Genomic DNA, 14,237 nt, shown 5'->3' with positions numbered 1-14,237 from the left:
TTTTCTTTGCATCATGTGCTGTTTGGGGACTATTTTTTTGAAGTGCCATCCTGCCTGACACTGCAGTGCCACTCCTAGATGGGCCAGGTGTTTGTGTTGGCCACTTGGGTCGCTTAGCTTAGCCATCCAGCGACCTTGGTGCACCTCTTTTTTTCTTTGCATCATGTGCTGTTTGGGAACTATTTTTTTGAAGTGCCATCCTGTCTGACACTGCAGTGCCACTCCTAGATGGGCCAGGTGTTTGTGTCGGCCACTTGGGTCGCTTAGCTTAGTCACACAGCTACCTCATTGCGCCTCTTTTTTTGTTTGCATCATGTGCTGTTTGGGGACTATTTTTTTGAAGTGCCATCCTGTCTGACACTGCAGTGCCACTCCTAGATGGGTCAGGTGTCTGTGTCGGCCACTTGGGTCGCTTAGCTTAGTCATCCAGCGACCTCAGTGCAAATTTTAGGACTAAAAATAATATTGTGAGGTGTGAGGTGTTCAGAATAGACTGAAAATGAGTGGAAATTATGGTTATTGAGGTTAATAATACTATGGGATCAAAATGACCCCCAAATTCTATGATTTAAGCTGTTTTTGATGGGTTTTTGTAAAAAAACACCCGAATCCAAAACACACCTGAATCCGACAAAAAATGTTCAGGGAGGTTTTGCCAAAACGCGTCTGAATCCAAAACACGGCCGCTGAACCGAATCCAAAACCAAAACACAAAACCCGAAAAATTTCCGGTGCACATCACTAGTAATAACCTATACATTGATCTCCCCCTATACATTGATCTCCCCCTATACTATATGTTGATGCAGGGGATTTGTTTTATGTGTGCTTTTGGTTTTGGATACTACAGGATGGATGTCAGATGTGTAACAACAAGGGTAGCTACATTTTGTCATTTAAATATTGACAGTTAAAAAACTGTCCATATATACAGATACAGGTTGAGTATCCCTTATCCAAATATTCCGAAATACGGAATATTCCGAAATACGGACTTTTCTGAGTGAGAGTGAGATAGTGAAACCTTTGTTTTTGATTGCTCAATGTACACAAACTTTGTTTAATACACAAAGTTATTAAAAATATTGTATTAAATGAGCTTCAGGCTGTGTGTATAAGGTGTATATGAAACATAAATGAATTGTGTGAATGTACACACACTTTGTTTAATGCACAAAGTTATAAAAAAATATTGGCTAAAATTACCTTCAGGCTGTGTGTATGAGGTGTATATGAAACATAAATGCATTCTGTGCTTAGATTTAGATCCCATCACCATGATATCTCATTATGGTATGCAATTATTCCAAAATACGGAAAAATCCGATATCCAAAATACCTCTGGTCCCAAGCATTTCGGATAAGGGATACTCAACCTGTATAGATTTGGTAAATTAGACTTTTACAAACTATAATGCTAATAATATATAGTAATACTATAAAATATAATACTAAAATATAGGGAGACATATACACATAGAAAATAAAGTTAGTAAATATAAAAGCACATAGATGATAGATGAAAATAAGTTTAAATTATTGCTGTGTACTGTAAGTCAAAAAGGAGAGAGACCACGGAACAGTGAATGAGCTGGAAGAGCAGTTATTATAGCTACTTCACACTGATAGGGTTGAATTTAGGTCGATCAATCAGATACGATCAGATTAAAGTGAAAGCACCTAAAATGGGTTTTGTCAATTTTCTTAGAGATATTAATCAAAGTGAAGGAAGTTAAAAGGAATTCTTACAAACCTGGCACCAGGCGAAACAATGCAATAGAAAAGTACATGCTGAATAATACAGTATTTATAATGATCATTGTACTCGCAACTCTGTGCAAAGGTTTGGGGAAATTTTTACAGCAGAAAGTGTTTAGGTTTGACAGGTTGATTTACATATAAGACCCTAATACAATTATTTGAGTGGCTATTGGAAATTAACTAATGTGTCAAATTAATTAATGTGCCATTAAACTGTTTCTTTTAGTTTTGCTTAAGATATTGTAGCATTATGGCAACATTTTCAATCATATTTATTAACATTATTTTTACTAAAATAATGTGAGAAAGGGTGTTTTCACACCCTTTTCACATTATTTTAGTATCACCTGAATGTATTAAAGGGCATTTGGAGCAGTTTTCATGAAAAACTGCTCCAAACCCTTTAATTCACTTTTTTTTAGTAACCCACATCGCATTCCCCATACTTAGAATGGGAAATGTGATGTGGCCAAATTTACTAAAACAACATTTTTGAAAAAATACTGCAGTGTGCCCTGTGATAATCTCGCCAAGTAAAAAAAAAACCCAAACCATACTCACCTGTCCAGGGAGCCGGTGTCCGCTGCTCCGGTGAGCGCTGCCGGGTGCTGGGTCCCCCATATGCTGCAAAGTGCGACCCCGGTGCAGTAAAGTGACACTGCAAAACGGCAGCGCACTTTACAGCACCAGGGGTCACAGCGCAGGAGAAAGACCCGGCGCCCGGCAGCCTCCTGAAGCAGCGCGGACCGGCTCCCTTGACAGGTGAGTATATTAACCTTCTGGGGGGGGGATCTGCGGCACGCAGGGGTAGTCGCAGCGATGGGTGTCGACCGGGCGGCGGCGGTAGTGGCTATGTCGGCGGGGGGCGGCAGGACATCTGGGTATTTTTTACGAAACATACCCCGATCATGCTGCGAAGAGGCATTGCAGGGACAGAGCTTGACCGCATTGAGTGTACACACTAGACGAGATTGTAAAAGATCTGGCTCAGATTGGCCTTTCTGAGTGATATCTTTTACTTTCTCATCTAGTGTGTATGGGCCTTCAGTGTCTCCCATCCATTGTTTATATGCTAAAACAGAACGTGACCCCTGGTAAATATTAGATAATATTTCTCATACATCCTAGAGGATGCTTGGGACGACATCAAGACCATGGGGTATAGACGGGATTCGCAGGAGACATAGGCACTCTAAAGACTTTTCATTGGGTGTGAACTGGCTCCTCCCTCTATGCCCCTCCTCCAGACCTCAGTTTTAGAAATGTGCCCAGGTCGACTGGATGCACTCTGAGGAGCTCTACTGAGTTTCTCTGAAAAGACTTATGTTAGGTTTTTTATTTTCAGGAAGATCTGCTGGCATCAGACTCCCTGCTTCGTGGGACTGAGGGGGCAGAAGTAGGAACCAACTTCCTCAGAGTTTCATTGCTCTGCTTCTGGCTAACAGGACACCATTAGCTCCTGAAGGGAACTGAACGCTAGCCGTGTCTAGATGCTCACTCCCACAGCACGCCGTCACCCCCCTCACAGAGCCAGAAGTCAGAAGACAGGTGAGTATGAGAAGAATGATCTTCAATCAAGTAAGTGACGGCTAAAGCGCAGCGCGCCATGTTGCCCACACATACACAGGCACTGCAGGGTGCAGGGCGTATGGCGCGGGGGGCGCCCTGGGCAGCATGAAACCTATGGAAACTGGCATAAATAAGGGGCATAAGTTGCTGAGGCACAGTCCTACCCCCGCCAGTATAAAAAATTACCTCATAAAAGCTGAGGAGAAACACACATGGAAGAGTAGAGCTTCCTCCTCAGTCAGCTAGCACACTGCTCAGCGCCATTTTCTCTCTCTCCTCAGGCTGATCCTCCTCCACTACTGAACAAGTATCAGGGTGCAAAACAGGGTGGGCCACAGTGAATTTGGTGCTATATAATTGTGTGATTAACATTATAAAAGCGCTGAATGTCAGTGGGCATTTTGTGTTCACAGACATTGTGTTACTGGCGCTGGGTTGTGAACTGGCAAATCCCATCTGTGTCCCTCTGACAGATTTTACTGTGGGTCTGTCCCCCTATAAGTCCCGGAGTGTCTGTGGTGTGGTTCTGCAAGTGTGTGACATGTCTGTGGCAGGGAACTCTGTGGAGACATGTTAGGGACACAGAGGTGCAATATGACACCAAGAGCCTGACTGGGTGAAAGGTTAAATGATAGTGTAAATCATATCAGTAAGAGGTTGGACTGAATCTCATGCAGAAAATGAAAATAATCCGTTGAAGATGTGATTTTTAATATTTCTGCCTTTCATCCACAGGGACCTTTCTGGGTCACATACAAATTTGTACAAGTAGTACAAACTGATACCGACACGGACTCTGATTCCTCTGTCGACACTAGTGATTCCAGGGGAATAGGTCCTAAGTTAGCAAAAAAAGCATTCAAAACATGTTTTAGCTATAAAGGAGGTGTTAGAAATTACGAAGCCCCCTCTTTTACCACAAGGAGAGGGTTTACTTTAGTGAAGAAGTAATGTAATTTTCCCTTCACCTCAGGTCTGATTTAACCTGAAAAGAAATTTCAGATTCCCAAAAGGAATTCAGGCAGCTTACCTTTTTCCAAAAAAGGTGGGAGTCACCCCGCATTTTAGACAGGGCCCTGTCATAAAAGAGAAAAGGTGTTTCTCCCTGCGCCTGGAATGGCTTCACTTAAGGAGCCGACAGACCGCAAGTGAGTGAGGTGATTTATTGATATGGCCAATGAGACACTACTCAGGCCTACCATTGTCTGTGAGTGGGTGAGTAGTGCTATTGAAAAGTGGTCAGAAAACTTGTCATTAGACATTGACACAATAGATGGAGACGAGATACTCCTAACGTTAGGTCATACCAAAGACGCTGCTGCGTACGTACTAGAATCCATGAAATATATTGGTTTCTTGGGATCAAGAACCGCTACCATGGCAGTATCGGCTCGGAGGGCGTTGTGGATTCGCCAGTGGAATACTGATGTAGATTCCAAAATAAAATATGGAGGCTCTCCCGTATAAAGGTGAGGCCTTGTTTGGTGATGGGCTGGATGCGTTAGTCTCGGAGGCTACCGCAGATAAGTCAACATTCTTGCCTTATGCTCCTACACCGGCAAAAAAGACACATCACTCTCACATACAGTCCTTTTGGCCCAACAAATACAAAAAGGCCAAAGGTCTCCCCTTTTTTTTGCAGGTAGGGGAAGGGGAAAAGAAAGAAATCCGCAGCGTTTCCCGGATCGCAGGAGCAGAAGTCCACCCCTGCTTCTGCCAAATCTGCAGCATAACGCTGGGGCTCCCTTGCGGGAGTCGCTCGGGTGGGAGCACGTCTGAAACTTTTCAGCCAAATCTGGATTCAATCTGGCCTGGACCAATGGGTCTTACAAATAGTGTCCCATGGGTATAAACTAGAGTTTCAAGACGTCCCCCATGCCGATTTTTCAAATCGACGTTGCCAGCTTCTCTTCCGGGAAGAGAGGCAGTAACAACGGCAATTCAAAAATTATGTCAGGATGAGGTCATTGTCCTGGTACCCTTGGCACAGTAAGGGAAAGGTTTTTTTATTCAATACTCTTCGTAGTTCCGAAGCCGGACAGCTCGGTCAGACCGATTTTAAACCTGAAAATCTGAATCTCTACCTGAAAAGGTTCAAGTTCAAGATGGAATCCCTGATGGTAGTGATTTCCTTTCTGGAAGAGGGGTACTTCACGGTGTCAGTAGACATAAAAGATGCTTACTTGCATGTTCCCATTTATCCTCCTCACCAAGCTTATCTAAGATTCGCAGTACAGGATTGCCATTACCAGTTTCAGACGTTGCCGTTCGGACTCTTCACGGCACCGAGGGCATTCACCAAGGTGATGGCGGAGATGATGGTCCTCCTTCGTTAAAAAGGAGTCAATATAATTCCTTATCTGGACGATCTCCTGATAAAGCGAGATCCAGGGAACAGTTGGTGCAGAACATCGCACTCTCCCTGTCAATACTCCAACAACACGGTTGGATTATGAATTTTCCAAAGTCGCAGTTCGAACTGACATCAAGATTGTCCTTTTTAGGGATGATTCTGGACACAGAAGTACGGAGAGTATTTCTTCCAGTGGAAAAGGCTCTGGAAATCCAGAAAATGGTCAAACAAATATTGAAACCAACAAGCGTATTGATCCATCAATGCATTCGGTTGTTGGGGAAAATGGTAGCGGCCTACGAGGCCATACAGTTTGGCCGATTTCATGCCAGAGTATTCCAGTGGTACCTGTTGGACAAGTGGTCTGGATGCCACCTACACATACACCGGAAAATAATCCTGTCCCGCAAAGCCAGGATTTCGCTCCTGTGGTGGCTACACAGTTTTCACCTACTAGAGGGACGCAGGTTTGGGATTCACGACTGGGTCCTAATAACCATGGATGCAAGTCTCCGAGGCTGGAGAGCTGTCACACAGGGGGAAAGCTTCCAAAGAAAATGGTCAAGTCAGGAAGCCTGCCTTCACATAAACGTTCTGGAATTGAGAGCCATTTACAACGGCCTTCTACAAGCGGTACATCTTCTTCAAGATCCGTGCAGATCCAGTCGGACAATGTAACAGCAGTCGCGTACATAAACAGGCAAGGCGGCACGAAAAGCAGAGCGGCAATGGCAGAGGTGACAAGGATTCTCCTCTGGGCAGAAAGACATGTTAGAGCTCTGTCAGCAATTTTGTGGACTTCCTCAGCAGAAGACTTCCTCAGCAGACACGATCTCCATCCAGGAGAGTGGGGCCTCCACCAAGAAGTCTTCGCAGAGGTGATGAGTCTTTGGGGAGTTCCTCAAGTAGACATGATGGCATCTTGTCTAAACAAGAAGCTTCAGAGATATTGTTCCAGGTCGAGAGACCCTCAAGCAATAGCAGTGGATAACTGGTGACCCAGTGGGTGTTTCGGTTGGTATATGTTTTCCCTCCACTTCCACTGATTCCAAAAGTTCTCAAAATAATAATAAGAACAAGAGTTTGAGCAATCTTCATTGCCCCAGACTGGCCAAGGAGGGCTTGGTATCCAGATCTTCAGGAGTTGCTTATAGAAGATCTTCGGCTTCTTCCTCCTCGAGAGGACCTACTACAGCAGGGGCCGTGTGTGTATCAAGACTTACCGCGACTACATTTGATGGCATGGCTGTTGAGCGTCGGATCCTAGCCCGAAAGGGTATTCCCAAGGAAGTCATCCCCACTCTTATTCAGGCCAGGAAAGGAGTAACGTCTAAACATTACCACCGTATTTGGAGAAAATATGTGTCTTGGTGTGAATCCAAGAAGGCTCCTATGGAAGAGTTTGAGTTGGGACGTCTCCATTTTCTGCAGGCTGGTGTGGATGCGGGCCTTAGATTGGGGTCAATCAAGGTCCAGATTTCGGCCTTATAAGTTTTCTTTCAAAAACAATTGGCCTCCTTTCCAGAAGTTCAGATGTTCGTGAAAGGGGTTCTGCACATCCAGCCTCCATTTGGGCCTCCAGTGGCACCATGGGACCTTAATGTGGTGTTGCAGTTCCTTCAATCGGGTTGGTTTGAGCCTCTACAAGAAATAGAGTTGAAGTTTCTCACTTGGAAAGTGGTGATGCTTTTGGCGTTGGCATCTGCAACGTGGGTGTCTGAATTGGGGGCCTTGTCCCACAAGAGCCCTTACCTGATCTTCCATGAAGATAGGACAGAGTTGAGAACTCGTCAACATTTTCTTCCAAAGGTGGTTTCCTCTTTCCACATAAACCAACCTATTGTGGTGCCAGTTGCTACTGACACGTTTGCTGAGTCATAGTCTCTAGATGTGGTTAGAGCTTTGAAGATTTATGTCGCTAGAACAGCTCGAATACGGAAAACAGAGGTTTTGTTTGTCCTGTATGATCCCAACAAGATTGGGTGTCCTGCTTCCAAGCAGACTATTGCGCGCTGGATCACGCTCAGCAGCAGGTGTCCGGCAATGCACTGCAGTAAAGTGAAGAAACTCCAAATAAACTACATCTCCCAGCAGCCCTTGCTGCCAGGAGCTGTAGTGTATTTGTACTTACTTCACTTTACTGTAGTGCGTTGCTGGACACCTGCTGCTGAGCGTGTCAAAGGAGGACAGAAAGGTACTGAGCTGCCGCCTATCCCCAGCATCATAACGTTCTGGAAGCTCCCAGTTGGGAGATGGAGTACCTGTGTCAGAGCTGCAGCTGCGGGTGAGTTATATGACTGGGCTGATGCTCATGCCTGTGCCAGCTGTAATGCTGCAAAGGGGCCATGTGACTTTTGCTTCTCATCCTGGGGCACTGCAACTGTGGACATAGTGTAAGGGTAGCGTCTAGATCAGGCATGGCCAACCTGTGGCTCTCCAGATGTTGTGAAACTACACATCCCAGCATGCCTTGCCACAGTTTTAGCATTCCCTAATAGCAAAACTGTGGCAAAGCATGATGGGGCTTGTAGTTTTACAACAGCTGGAGAGCCACAGGTTGGCCAGGCCTGGTCTAGATTCTCTTCGTGCGGAGGACCTTTCCCATAACCCCCTGGGTCCATGTCACAATCTATTTGGAATAGAAAAGTGTTGCGAGCGAAGCGTGGCGAGCGAAGCGAGCCCGCGAGGGTCCAATGCTGCATGGAAAAAAGAAATTTCCCCAAACGCACGGAGAACAAAGAAAACATTTAGGAGCTGTAAGGGCGGAAGTTCTCTCCTGCCCACTCGTTTTGTCACGTCCAGGTCCTTTGCGCGAAGGCAACATAGACACAACCATAGAGTAAGGGACACTGCAGCTGTGGGCATAGTGTAAGGGGCACTGCAACTGTGGGCATAGTGTAAGGGGCACTGCAATTGTGGGCATAGTGTAAGGGGCACTGCAATTGTGGGCATAGTGTAAGGGGCACTGCAATTGTGGGCATAGTGTAAGGGTCACTGCAATTGTGGGCATAGTGTAAGGGGCACTGCAATTGTGGGCATAATATGTAAGTATCACTACAACTGGACTTTTCCCGTGAGTAATCCATGGGGCGCCATATTTGCTTAAGTAAATATTTGCTTACCAAAAAATTTGACCCCGGCCCTGGCCATCGCCTGCCCGCCCGCCCACCAGAGACGCCAGCTGCCGCAGTCATTGCCTTTGGGCTCGGGCACCGCAGCAGCTGGCCGTGACCTCTTGTATGGTGATGCGGATGTGACTCACAGGTCATGATCGCTACGTCGCCTGCCAGCTAGCCCGCCCAGCCAGTCCTGCTTCGTTGTGGTTGGAACCAGGATGCTGGGAGGGAATGCTCTGCCTCTGTGCTGCTTCTCACTGTTGTAATACTGAGATGGAAACCTGAGCTGTAAACTGAGGTTGGAGCCAGTGTTTTTTTTTATTTGATTGATAGTTTTGGAATTATAATTGTGTGTGTTTACAATGTATGGAAAAACGATGTGGGCACAGTGTGTGGAATTACTGTGGGGGAAGGGAGGTACAATGTGTGGCATTACTATGAGGGATTAAGATGAGTGGAATTACGATGTGGGCAGTGTGTGGAATTACTGTAGGGAGGGACAGTGTGGTGTATTTACTGTGGGGGACAGTGTTTGGAATTACTATTTCTTTGTTTTATTACTGTGGGGGTGAATGTATTTGTTTTATTTCTGTTGATATATTTGATTAAAAAAAAAAAACGTACAAGTTTAAAAAGGTTAAAAAATCACTGGCATAGACTGTCCAGAGGAACTGGTTTTCTCCTCTCAGCCTGGCCTCGGGTACAGTATGTGTGTATAGTATGTTAGTGGTGTGTTTTGTGCGTGTGTAATGTATACGTGTGTGTGTGTGTGTGTGTGTGTGTGACAAATATACAAAACAGATACATATTTTTTATACACACACTATATACATATATATATATATATATATATATATATATATAACGAAATAGAGGAGATGGCGCCAAGGGAGTTATATCAATGCCCTGCCTAAAAACGGACCCTTACAGTACTCTCCGGATAAATTACGTCAGATAACAAATACTAACATAAAAATTTATTAAAACAACATATAAACCCGACACAAATGTTCATAAGTATACAGAGTTGATACATTTACATTTGTCGCACAATTTGAACAATCAGTTTGTAGTGATGAGGAAAAAGCGTAGATATATCACTACGATTTCCTCCTTCTCCTTATTGTAGATTCGGAGGTAACATCAGATAATAGATAGATAAATAACCCAACGCGTTTCGTCTTGTTCCAAGACTTCATCAGGGGTAAAATCTACAATTGTAGAATAATAAGTCAAAACAAATAAATAGCAATAAGCATCTTACACTCACATATAACATGACATATTGGTATCAAAAGAACATGACATAGCAACATGAGGAGGAAAACAGAATAAATAACATGAAGAAAGAGGAAAAAAGAGAACCAAAAAGCACAGGTTGTGAAAAACATACCTCTTCATTTCAGAACATATTGTCAGCACATAAAAGGTCATTCAAAGATGTATGAACAACGTTTCAATATTTCAAAGGGACTTGATTGATACAGCGAGGACCATACCTAATTACATATAGACGTGTACAAGTGGGGCCATTTTCAAGTTGATAACTCTTCATCTCATTCATTTTTTTCATACATACATCACGTTTCCAGTATATATACACTCATGTACATGTTTAACCATACAAGGACTTAATTTATTTATATAAAGATCAGACATATTTGTTTATAAATTATTTTTACTTTTATTATATTTATTTATTTCTTCGTTTATTATTTATCATTTTTTCATCAAATATTCTTATTTTTAGGTTTATGTTTATTTCTATTTCTATTTTTTAAATATATATTTTTTATTTTTATTTATTTTTATTTTTATTTATATTTATTTTTATTGGTTTTTTAATTTTTTTAATATTTTATTTATTTATTATTTTTTATTTTTATTTTTTTATTTATTGATTGATTTTTATTATTATTATTTATTTATTTTTATTATTTTTTGTTTATTTTTATTTCCATTTTTATTTTTATTTTATTTTTATATAAATATATATATATATATATATATATATATATATATATATATATATTCCATTTTTCCCCCCATTTATTTATTTATTATCGCTCCAGCGTCATGCAATACGATTAAGGGGAATTACCCACAGGGGATCAGTCTAATATCTAGGACATGAAACTGAGTTAAATGAGATGGGGTGTGTCCAACATCATTCCTGGCAATTAGCCAGGTTTGGTTTCCCTAAATAGTAACCAGAGAGACAGTGAAAAGCATTATGGGTAATATTAATCAATTAGGTATTTCCTCCTAAGGAGTTATTCTCATAATAATACCGTTAATACACTTAGTTTGATTATTTGAAAATGATAAATCTATGCACTTTTGGTTAAGTAATCTCCATTCTAATATAGTAAATGGAGCACATATATATAGAGCACCAATCACTTTGCAAGGGAAGTGATGTAATCACTTTTCCCTTTATAAAGGGTGGTTATCAGGTCCAATGCCTCATTATACAGAGACTTGGCTGTCAGCACTGCACTACTGGAGTGTAAGGTTTTGTTTTTGTTTTTACAATAGTATATTATCAACTTTTAAAGTGGTCCCATTTATTAGTATACACTTTGTACCAACTATATGTATTTTATTGACTGGTTAACCACTAATCATTTATAAATGTAATTTTTTAAAGAGTATATGATATGCACTAATTATATATATTCACTATATAAATATGACAGATTTATTCATGAATATGAAACTAAGTTGTATGAGTTATACACTCACTTACATAATTTTTATAGTTAATAGATCTTCCCCTTACTAAGTGAAAGGAGTATTTGTTTCTCCATGGGGTGGGAACTCTTTGTACCATACTGGTACTTTAATGGATGGTCTAATTGATATCAACCCAATTAATTTACCAGGTCTACCACGTGTTCTAAATTGGTTAGACATTATACCCATTTGAATTGCCTTCACTCCTGAGTCTGAGTGTCAGGTTCAAGCTGCTGACCGATGAGGTATGTGCTATATTATAGAGATTTCTTTAATGATTGGCACTAATGAACTACACCCCCTGTGGGTAGCACTTTGAGTAATTTGTTTGAATTATTCGATCATAGATCAGTGATACCGTCCATAAAGGATGGGTTTCCCTAATAAACATATCATGTGGGTTCACTATACTGATGGTTAATACAATTAGTCCTGGGTTTTCCAAATATGAATAAATGGCTGGTTATAATCAGATCATTTAGTAGAGGATCGTTGTATAGTGGTAACATTGGTGTTTGTTATAGCCAATTCTGTGGCTTTGTTCTGTATCATATATAGAAACCACACGGGTTAGTCATGAGATCTGTTCATTAGTGACCAGACATTAATGATACCAGAATTTTTATAATTATGGGTGTCAAAATAAGATAGGGGTCTATTTATGAACTCATAGGTGTTCTTATAATTAATACCCAATTAATCAATTTATTAGGTTCCTTATGCTTGTGAACCAGTTAGATTCTATACACATATGAATCTTCCCCATATTCGAATATCTGAATGTCAGACTCAAGCTGATGATATATGAGGTATGTGCCGTTCCATTGGATTAATCCCAATCTCTGCCTAATTGAACAAAAAGTGTCCTTTAATTAATAAAGGTTATTAAACGTTTTTTAATTAGGTATGGTCCTCGCTGTATCAATCAAGTCCCATTGAAATATTGAAACGTTGTTCATACATCTTTGAATTACCTTTTATGTGCTGACAATATGTTCTGAAATTAAGAGGTATGTTTTTCACAACCTGTGCTTTTTGGTTCTCTTTTTTCCTCTTTCTTCATGTTATTTATTCTGTTTTCCTCCTCATGTTCTTTTGATACCAATATGTCATGTTATATGTGAGTGTAAGATGCTTATTGCTATGTATTTGTTTTGACTTATTATTCTACAATTGTAGATTTTACCCCTGATGAAGTCTTGGAACAAGACGAAACGCGTTGGGTTATTTATCTATCTATTATCTGATGTTACCTCCGAATCTACAATAAGGAGAAGGAGGAAATCGTAGTGATATATCTACGCTTTTTCCTCATCACTACAAACTGATTGTTCAAATTGTGCGACAAATGTAAATGTATCAACTCTGTATACTTATGAACATTTGTGTCGGGTTTATATGTTGTTTTAATAAATTTTTATGTTAGTATTTGTTATCTGACGTAATTTATCCGGAGAGTACTGTAAGGGTCCGTTTTTAGGTAGGGCGTTGATATAACTCCCTTGGCGCCATCTCCTCTATTTCGTTTCATATTTTCACACATTTAGTTCCTCCTAACAGGGAACTTAGAGGATACAGGCAGCCATATAATTAATTAATTTTAAGTGTTTTATTTGAAATAGCGCAGTGGGAGATTAATTCTGGTCATATATATATATATATATATATATATATATATATACACAGACACATACACACTCCTACGGAAACCCCCCCCCCCTCCCCCAGTAAATCCTGTGTTTGCCCCTGAGTTGGTAGATATCTCACCACTAGTTAAGTAATTCCTTTCCTCGAAATGTCAGTCTCCCTGGGCACAGTTTCTACAACTGAGGTCTGGAGGAGGGGCATAGAGGGAGGAGCCAGTTCACACCCAATGAAAAGTCTTTAGAGTGCCCATGTCTCCTGCGGATCCCGTCTATACCCCATGGTCTTGATGTCGTCCCCAGCATCATCTACGGATTAGGAGAAAAGGATTTACCGGTAGGTTATCAAAATCCTATTTTCTTTAGCTGTTGCTGCAAAATGATGCCCATCAAATGCTTTCCCAAAAGCTTGCAGGTACAAAGGAAGGGATCTAAAATAGGAGTTTGTCTCTCTAGAAAAGTTGAGGCCAGTACATCCCATGAGTCGGTAGAACACGTACGGGGACGCTGCGCATGTGAAAATCAAATGAGCACTGTGCCATGAATTGTCAGTGTTGACTTCTGTCTCCATCATACTTCTTGGAAAGTTTACTCATTGGTTCTGAATTGCTTAAATAATTACAAATGGCTCTTGATAAATCCAGGGGAGGATTTAGGGGTCATTAAATCTAGGGGCCGCTGTCTGTTGGAGGGGACTCGGTGTGCGCACAGCCGGTATCCTCTTTAGGTCCCACACGTGTTTCACCCTGTGGGCCCCTCCAACAGACAGCGCCCCCCCACTGCAGCACTCCCTTTCAAGTAAGATAATCTCTGTTTTTCTCTATTTTCACTGCGTCCCCTAGGAGGCAGTGAAGAGCTCATCACTAAGTTTTCAACCATCTTACCTCTGCTCAGGGATGTATAACCGGTCCCTCTCAGTACTCCATATGTTGTTACTAGGAGGCAGTGAAGAGCTCATCACTAAGTTTTCAACCATCTTACCTCTGCTCAGGGATGTATAACCGGTCCCTCTCAGTACTCCATATGTTGTTACTACTGAGCATTCACTGCTGCTTGGCA

General features: G+C 41.6%; 1 long non-coding RNA gene across 1 annotated transcript; it reads left to right on the top strand.

The window, feature by feature from the left end:
• Window positions 1-11,591: 11,591 nt before the first annotated feature.
• LOC134911479 (uncharacterized) lies at window positions 11,592-12,531 on the top strand. Its single transcript, XR_010176610.1, has 3 exons — window positions 11,592-11,780; window positions 12,248-12,344; window positions 12,440-12,531. It is a non-coding gene; the product is annotated as an uncharacterized LOC134911479 (long non-coding RNA).
• The last annotated feature ends 1,706 nt before the right edge of the window (window positions 12,532-14,237 follow it).

Source organism: Pseudophryne corroboree, chromosome 4 (genome assembly GCF_028390025.1).
Source record: "Pseudophryne corroboree isolate aPseCor3 chromosome 4, aPseCor3.hap2, whole genome shotgun sequence".
Taxonomy (NCBI): Eukaryota; Metazoa; Chordata; class Amphibia; order Anura; family Myobatrachidae; genus Pseudophryne; species Pseudophryne corroboree.
This window is presented reverse-complemented; position numbering and strand designations above follow the sequence as displayed.